The sequence below is a fragment of the Pongo abelii genome, chromosome 8 (genome assembly GCF_028885655.2).
Source record: "Pongo abelii isolate AG06213 chromosome 8, NHGRI_mPonAbe1-v2.0_pri, whole genome shotgun sequence".
NCBI classification, from domain to species: domain Eukaryota; kingdom Metazoa; phylum Chordata; class Mammalia; order Primates; family Hominidae; genus Pongo; species Pongo abelii.
In genome coordinates this window covers 15,994,090-16,003,093 of record NC_071993.2, presented here as the reverse complement: position 1 = coordinate 16,003,093, position 9,004 = coordinate 15,994,090, and the positions used below count along the sequence as shown (strand labels likewise).

Below are 9,004 nucleotides of genomic sequence, written 5' to 3'. Positions count from 1 at the left end.
ACCTAGAACAGCCACTAAAAGATAAAGCCAACAAAGGAGATAAAATGGAATTCTGAAAAATATTCATTTGTTCCAAAAGAAGGCAGGAAAAAGAGGGAGGAAAAAAACAAATACAGGACTAACAGGAAACAAATAGCAAGCATTAAAGATTTAAAGCACAGCAACTTGATAAATACATTGACTGTAATTTAAGTGAACCCAGTGGACTCAGAGTGAAACAGACCTGGGTCAGGACTTCATCGATTTCCTTTCCCCTGTATACACGTGTCTAGGGCATGGGATGGGGGCTCTGTGGGGGAATGATACCACTTAGGGTCCTTGGATATCAGTTCCATCTTGGATCTGTATCCAACAGCTTGCAAGATAGCTGGGTCTTGTCCTTTCTCCAGTGTACATTTATCCAAATAAATGGCTCTAGGTGTCTTTGTTGAAGGATTAAGACAATCACTATTTCATACACGTGCTGTGGAGTTGCAGAGTTCTTTTCTGTGAAGACTCTAGTTCTTCTTCAGTCGATGAGCTCAGAGTGAGAAAGCTCAAGCCTAGATATTGGACAAGGGCTAATTTTTTTTTTTTTTTTTTTTTTTTTGATACAGGATCTTTTTCCGCCACCCAGGCTGGAGTGCAGTGGTGCCATCATAGCTCACTGCAGCCTTGAACTCCTGGACTCAAGCAATCCTCCTGCCTCAGCCTCCCGAGTAGCTGGGGCTACAGACATGTACCACCATGCCTGGCTAACTTTTTTTGTTTTTAGTAGAGACAGGGTATCACTGTGTTTCCTAGGGTGGGCTCAAACTCCTGGCCTCAACCAATCCTCGTGCCTTGGTTTCCCAAAGTGCTGGGTTTACACACATGAGCCACTGTACCTGACCTATTTACTTTTTCCATGTCAGATGGGTAATGTGCCTACGTTGCAATAAGGTTTGGGAGTGACGCATCTCACACATGCATGTGGATACTCAATCATCACACGTACAAACTACCAGAGGATCTCATCATTTTCTATCAAAGCACCCACCTCAGCCTCTGCTCACCCATGTTTTTTTGTTTTTTTTTTTTTTTTTTTTGAGATGGAGTCTCACTCTGTCGCCCTTGCTGGAGTGCAGTGGCATGATCTCGGCTCACTGCAACCTCCGCTTTCTGGGTTCCAGTGATTCTCCTGCCTCAGCCTTCTAAGTAGCTGGGATTCCAGGTGCGTGCCACCATGCCCAGCTAATTTTTGTATTTTTAGTAGAGATGAGGTTTCACCATGTTGGCCAGAATGGTCTCGATCTCTTGACCTAATGATCCACCCACCACAGCCTCTCAAAGTGCTGGGATTACAGGCATGAGCCACTGCACCCGGCCTGTTCATCCACTCTTTATGTCTTTTGACTGCATACAGCTAGCAAGGCCTTTATTGACAGCTTCTTTGGACACTGTGATGCACCGCCCAGATGCCCCTTCTATGAAAGGCTTGAGGTCCCAGATGCTGGGATGCTCTCTGAAGACACCTTTGAAATGCCAGCATCCTTAGGTATCACCCAGCTGTAGAGACACTGTCAGCTAAGGTCATGCTCTTTCCCAGAATGGCCTACATCCAGTGACTGCTTGGTGCAGGAATATAAAGGGCTAGCATCCCCACTCAACTCAGGACAATACTAAAGAGCCATTTCGGCTCCAGGGCTCCCCTGCAGTCAGCCAAGACTGGTGTAGGGTCTGCCACAGAGCTGGATTTCCCTCTGCCCAATCCTGCTTCCATAACCTGCCTTCCACAGGTATTGACTCCAAGTGCACCCTAAATTCTGCCCTAGAGCCTGCGACAGTTGATCCCAGGAGTATTCTGTGAAAGCAGGAGATAAGATGGGGTTTTGAAGATAGCACCTGCCACTGGCTGCAGTAAGGACCACATCTGTAGGGGTAGACAGAACACAGGTGCTCCCAGAAACTTTTGCTGGTGGTGAACCGGGATGGCAGATCAGTAGTACAGGGGTGCACTAGCTGGTATATCAGAGATTTGAGAAAGATGGAGGGAATCACAGCTACAAGGTCAAGAAAATTGGATGAGTAGGGTTCAACTGTGTTAAACTCTGGAAATAAATAACAAAAATCTGAGACTTATTAACGGAAAACTATGTCTGAAAGCCAGATGGTGTTCTTTGTCATATACCTCTCATTGGGAGGGCAGTGAGAACTGAGGGCCATGTCCAGGTATGAATTGTGGAGGTGACTGAGCTCCAGGGAGAATTAAACTAAAATCAAAGACAGATCCACTATTTTGAGGTCAGGGTTTGGTTTAGAAAGAACAGATCCTGGCCAGGCACAGTGGCTCACACCTGTAATCCCAGCACATTGGGAGGCTGAAGCAGGCAGATCACTTGAGCCCAGGAGTTTGAGACCAGCCAGACCAATATGGGGAAACCGTTTTTCTACCAAAAATACAAAAATTAGCCAGATATGATGGCCCATGCCTGTAATCCCAGCTACTCAGGTGGCTGAAGCAGGAGAATCACTTGAAACCAGGAAGCTGAGGTTGCAGTGAGCCGGGATCGTGCCACTGCACTACAGCCTCAGTGACAAGAGAAAGACTCCATCTCAAAAAAAAAAAAGGAAGGGAGGAAGAGAGGAAGGGAGGAATGGAGGAAGGGAGGGAGGGAGGACGAGAAGGAGGGAGGGACGGGAGGGGAGGAAAGGAAGAAAGGGAGAAAGGGAGAGAGAGAGGGAAAGAAAGAAAAAGAAAAGAAAAAAGAAAAGGGATGGGAAAGAAAAAAGGAGAGAGAGAGAGACAGAGAGGGAGAGAGAGCAAGAGAGAGAGGGAGAGAGTCCTGACACACAGGAAGGGGTATCGGGTTTGATGCTCTCCCGAAATCTTGAATTCCTAGATGTCTTTGACTCCTTCGAGCCTGCACAAATGCCCATTCTTTTTATTAAAAGCTAGCATGCTCCACCTTGCCTGAAGACAATGCTAGAAATCTTTCCCTTGCAAGTCGAAATGTGCCCCACCTGAGATCTGCCTTTAAGTCCTTTCCTGGCCTCTCTAGGCCTATAAGCCAGGTGAAGTCCTAACTTAAGCCAGTCAAAACGTGCTAGGCCTGATAAGGAAAGAAAGGAAACTATACTTCAAAAGGAGCTGCAAGACTTAGCCTGTGCACACTGGAGATATATATACAACCGTGAGCTCTGTAGTTGGTCCCACTAACCTTCCTCTTCCTGGTATCCCACAGACACACCAGCTGGAAGAGCAGTTCCTGGAAAGCATGTGACAAAGTAGACACAAGAGGTAGACTGTACTGAACACTCTAATACATCACCCAGGTCCCCAGTCAATAAAGGGCTCATGGCTCCAGTTTTTAGGGATGTTATTGTCAGATATGCTTCAGTTGACAAACCTTTTGGGATTTGTCAGTGGCAGAGAGCTGCCTTACCCAACATTATACCCCATGATGGTTCATTTTATGGTTCAACCTGCCTGGGCCAGGAGATGCCCAGATATCTGGTGACACATCTTTTCTAGGTATGTCTAGGAGGATGTTTCTAAAAGGGATTAGAATTTGAGAAAGTAGACTGAGTAAAAAAGATGCCCTCCCCAATGTGGATGGGCATCATCCAATCCATTGAGGACCTGAATAAAACAAAAAAAAGTGAAAAAAGTTTGAATTCCCTCCTTATCTGATTGCTGGAGCCTGGACATTGATCTTCCCCTGCACTCAGCACTCCTGCTTCTCAGGCCTTCAGTCTTGGAGTGGAATCTACAGAACCAGCTTTCCTGGATCTCCAGCTTGCAGGTGGCAGAATCACATCTGCCTCCAGAATCAGCCTCCATAACCCTCTATAGTCATATGACCCTATACCTTATAATAAATCTCTCTCGAGAGAAAGAGAGATAGAGAGTTAGATGTCTGTCCCATTGGTTCTGTTCCTCTGCAGAATCCTGACTAATACCTGCCCCTTCCCAAGGTGGCCAACATCTATTCATTGATCAGTGTGGGACAATAAGGCCTGGCCATCCCAATCCAACTTGGAACACTGCTAAAAAACCATGTGAGTTTCACAGCTTACCCTGCGGGTCAGCCAGGCTTGTATGAAGTTCATTTCCCTCTGCTTAATGCCACTCTCTTTCCCTCAGTTTCATGAGTTTCAATCCCAAGGACATACTTGAGTGAACAACCTGCTTCCTAAATACCAGCCTCTTTCTAGAAAACCCAACCTGTGACAGCGGCTCAGCACTCTTGCCCTTAGGAAAACCATGTCATCCCCCAAGTCCCCTGCATATCAGGTTCCCCTGAATGAAATTCAAGTCTTGCTACCTGTTATAGTAATTATGTTCATCTTTCTTCTGATTCTTAAAGGCTGCCTCCTGGCCTCTGTTTTCCTGGGACCTAGTATCCTCGTTGCTACTAAAATGCTCAGTTCTGCAAAACCAACAGCTACCTTCAGCCCCAACCTACAGAAGACAGACTTTCCTGAGGTTCTCAAAATGCTGGTGCCCCTTCCCCTCACCAGGGCACTTCTTATCAATTTGGCAAATGTAGTATTTTCTAGACCATCCTGAGGACAGTCAGCTGGCGGGTTTTCTGGTTAGGTACAGTAGACTCGTTATAGCATTTTCAAGTCCTTGAACACCCCTTTCTCCACAATCGCTCATGGATTTTCTGGCATCTCTACTTCTGTTAAGAGGTGTATCAGTTTTTCCAAGCTAAAAGCATGCTTACTAACTGTCATTTAGCAACACATCAAGAAACTTTATAATAGAGAATTCTTGAGAGTCACCACTTTGGTCACTCAGGTGATCAAAGTAAACACCATTGGACAAATTAAAATCACATGAGAGAATGCAGTGACAACACAGTATCCCCTGTGAGAGACTCCCGCCCAGAATCCATAACCTAGATCTCCTCATGAGGAAACATGAAACAAACTCAGATCGAGTGACATTTTGCAAAACAACTATCCTAGTGTTAAGGTCATTGTTGTGGGCTGAACTGTGTCACCCCCCAAATTCATATGATGAGACTCTAACTCCCCAATGTGACTATATTTACAGATAGTGCCTTTAACGGGGTAATGAAGGTTAAGTAGTCATAAGAATGGGGCCTCCCATAGAACTGGTGACATTCCAAGAAGAAGAAGGGAGAGTGAGTGTGCTCTCCAAGCTTGCACAGAGGAAAGGCTAAGTGACGACACAGAGAGAAGGCAGCTGCCTATTAGCCAAGAAGAGAGGCCTCACAAAAACCAACCCTGATTACACTTTAACCTTGGACTTCCAGCTTCAATAACTGTGAGAAAATGAATGTCTGTTGTTTAAGCCACTCCTTCAGTGGTATTTTTCATGGCAGCCCAAGCTATCACAGCCACGTTTATGGAGCTCTGCATTTTTCTACCATCCCTCTCTCTTTTTTTCCCTACTTATTGACATTTTAGCTAATATTTCCTAGCTTTATGATTCTTTTTCTAAATAAAGAACATTTCTTCTTGTATCCTACTAGGGCTATAAACAATGTCCAGAGATTTACTTCTTGGAGTATTTTCCAGGGGAAGTGTGTTGTGTTCTTGCAGCTCCAAATCTGTTTTCTACGAACTTCAACAATGATAAATCAAACTCTTATTTTTATCAGTTCTAAGTTAAAGAATATGATGTAATATAATATATGACCACTTTGCATAAAATTTCTGTAAAAACAATTAAGAGCTATAATTTTTAATGAATAAAAAGCGTGCTTACTGCTATCAAGAAATATAAAGTCTCAAAATTAAAAGTTCATCCTCATTAAAAAAATCGTTATTCACTTCCCTGACATAAAGGAAAAAGGGCAAAAGTGTACTCTGTTATCTCTCACAGAATGGATAAGAAACTGCAAAAAAGCTTTAAAAGAGTGTAATGGCAGATGGGAATTGAATAATAACAAAATAAGCCTTGGATCTACCCTCATTCTCTTTTGTGCCAGGCAAAAGTATATTTTCCACTCTTCACTTACTATCCCAATTAGAAAAAAAAATTCCAGATCTGAAAGTCAAAGAGGTCCTGCATGCACAATTTAAACCTTAATGAAGATAGAACCATATGGCAACACAATTCATGGAAAGGATAGGGGGAAAATATCTATTATCACAATTTAATAAAAACAACATTTGGCTGGGGGCGGTGGCTCACGCCTGTAATCCCAGCACTTTGGGAGCCTGAGGTAGGCGGATAACGAGGTCAAGAGATCAAGACCATCCTGGCCAACATGGTGAAACCCCGTCTCTACTAAAAATACAAAAATTAGCTGGGCATGGTGGTGCACGCCTGTAGTCCTAGCTACTCGGGAGGCTGAGACAGGAGAATCACTTGAATCTGGGAGGTAGAGGTTGCAGTGAGCTGAGATCGTGCCACTGCACTCCAGCCTGGTGACAGAGCAAGACTCTGTCTCAAAATATATACATATGTTTTATTATATATATTAAAATACATATGCAAATATATATATTTGTACAAATATATATATATTTTGCAAATATATATATTTGTACGAATATATATATATTTTGCAAATATATATATTTGCAAAATATATATATTCATACAAATATATATGTACAAATACAAATACATATATTTGTAGCCAGATGCAGTGGCATGTGCCTATAGTCCCATCTTCTCAGGAGGCTGAAGCATGAGGATCATGAGCCCAGCAATTCAAGGCTGTAGTGCGGCATGATCATGCCTGTGGATAGCCACTGCACTTCAGCCTGGGCAACCTAGTGAGACTCCGATGTCTAAAAGGAGTAAACAACTAAAATTAACATTTGTACTATTCTATACACTGTATTTGTCCTCTAAACTTACTCACTTACTCTACAACAGAGCAACTATAGTTAGAGTTAAAATTTCATCTGTTCAGTCTCTATTGTGGAATAAAAAAGAACATAATTTAGAGAGATCTAGCTTTTAGTCTGGGCTCCAACTCTTACTTTCGGAGTAACTTTTGAAAATGTATCTTAATTGTGAAATGGGGATTGTGAGAGAGTTGCATAATAAGAATGAACGAGAATAAACTCAAGAATAAATTTCAGAATGTGTCTGTGAACCACAGATATATGCTGTGTAAATGAAAACTACATATTCAAACTTAAACCAAAGGAAAATGATTTTAAGAATATTTCCCAGTCTATTAATAAAAGAAAAAAATATGTTCAGTGTATTGATAATTGCATCATTTAACATATAGCCCCTAACTTGGATGTCTGCTCCCAAATAAATCCTATTTTGTCTACTTTGAAACTGAATTTTTCATCTGCTGACCTATTCATCCAATTTATTCAAATGGTTCTAAATGTTTCATTTTTTGATATTTCTGTTGTTTACAGTTTTAGCATTACTAAAGAACTGTATCATTTTCAATTACTGTTTTTTCTGATCATCCATCACAACAATGTAGGACTAATTAGCTTAGAAGAGCTGGCTGTTCCTGAAATCCCTGAGGAGAATCACAAGAAGCCTCAAACTAATTTCTCTGTCAGTGGCTCATGCCAACTTCCTATTACCACCTCCTGTGATCATGCTGTGACTTTGACAACTACCCTTGAGGAAATAGCTTTGCCAGTTTACAACAGTGAATTGCAGGCAGAACAAAGAATGGGGTAGAGTCTGATGTCATCCTTTCTTTCTTCTCTTTATGACAGGGCATATGAGGTTACCCATCTCAAGCTGTCCCCACATGACTTGCCACAACTCGAAAGGGATCTCCACAGTGTTGTTTCTGGCAACACATAGCTACAAAGAGATCTTTTGGCAGAGCTGTGGCCCATGTCCCATGTTATATTTAATGGTATATGTAAAGAAAAAAACACAAATATTGTCTTGCTTTCCTTGGTATTGCAAAAAAGTGAATTTTTTTTTTTTTTACTAATACCTAGTAGTTTTTTAAATTTATAAAATGAAAATAAGATGAGAATTTTCAGAATCAAAAATATTAAAGCAGATATTCTCTATATATCAGAATATATAACTACCTATTATGAATATTATTTTTGGTTTTTCATGACTTTGTAGACAAAATAGCAGACATATAGTGTGCAATTTCTAGACTTAATATACATGAGAAGAATCCAGCCAGTTTTGCTCTGCAATATAACTTTAACCATGTTAACATTTTTTAAAACCCTAAAGTCAAAGTTTCTCAGGGTGCAAAAGCAGCTCCAAAAAAGCTGAGATGCTTATCAGTGCAACTAATGACAAAATATTTTTCTTTCACAACATTCAAATTATAATACAATGGCACCACCTGTTGATGGAATGGCAGAATTGACTCCTAAGACTACAACACAATATTAAATGTTTACTGGAATTTTAAATCAAGGGATTGTGCATAGGTCACTGACCACTGAACAGATAATATGTCAGTGAGATGGCTAGCTCACATTTGATGTGGTTATATCATTTGCTACTTTGACTTTCTGGCATTCTGTAGAATGGCACAGCATTTCCTTAAGGGCTAATCATTGCATGCACATAAGAAAATGTATAATTAAGATTAGTTTTCTTACATATATTTAAAGGTAAGTTTTAGAGAAAAAGTTTTTCTAACATTAAGTTTTTTCTTCCAACACATAGTTACACTGGATTGAATATGAGTGTTCTGCAGAACATATTTTGGGAAAACTAAACTCATTTTTTGGAAATACGCTGGGTTGGATAAATAACCAGTAAACACATTTAAAAATTACTCTTATAACATAGCAAACATACTCTCAAAAAAAACTCTCGGAGGCTTCCAAGACGGCCGAATAGGAACAGCTCCGGTCTGCAGCTCCCAGCAAGATCGACACAAAGATAGGTGATTTCTGCATTTCCAACTGAGGTACTTGGTTCATCTCATTGGGACAGGTTGGACAGTGGGTGCAGCCCGTGGAGGGTGAGCTGAAGCAGGGCGGGGTGTTACCTCACCCAGGAAGTTCAAGGAGTCAGGGGATTTCCCTTTCCTAGACAAGGGAAGCCATAACAGTCTGTACCTAGAGGAATGGTACACTCCTGCCCAAATACTGT

The 9,004-nt window shown here is 41.5% G+C and overlaps 1 non-coding gene across 1 annotated transcript; it reads right to left on the bottom strand.

The window, feature by feature from the left end:
* Positions 1–887: 887 nt before the first annotated feature.
* On the bottom strand, positions 888–991 carry LOC112135346 (small nucleolar RNA U13). The gene has a single exon (XR_002916642.1). It is a non-coding gene; the product is annotated as a small nucleolar RNA U13 (small nucleolar RNA).
* Between the last annotated feature and the right edge of the window lie 8,013 nt (positions 992–9,004).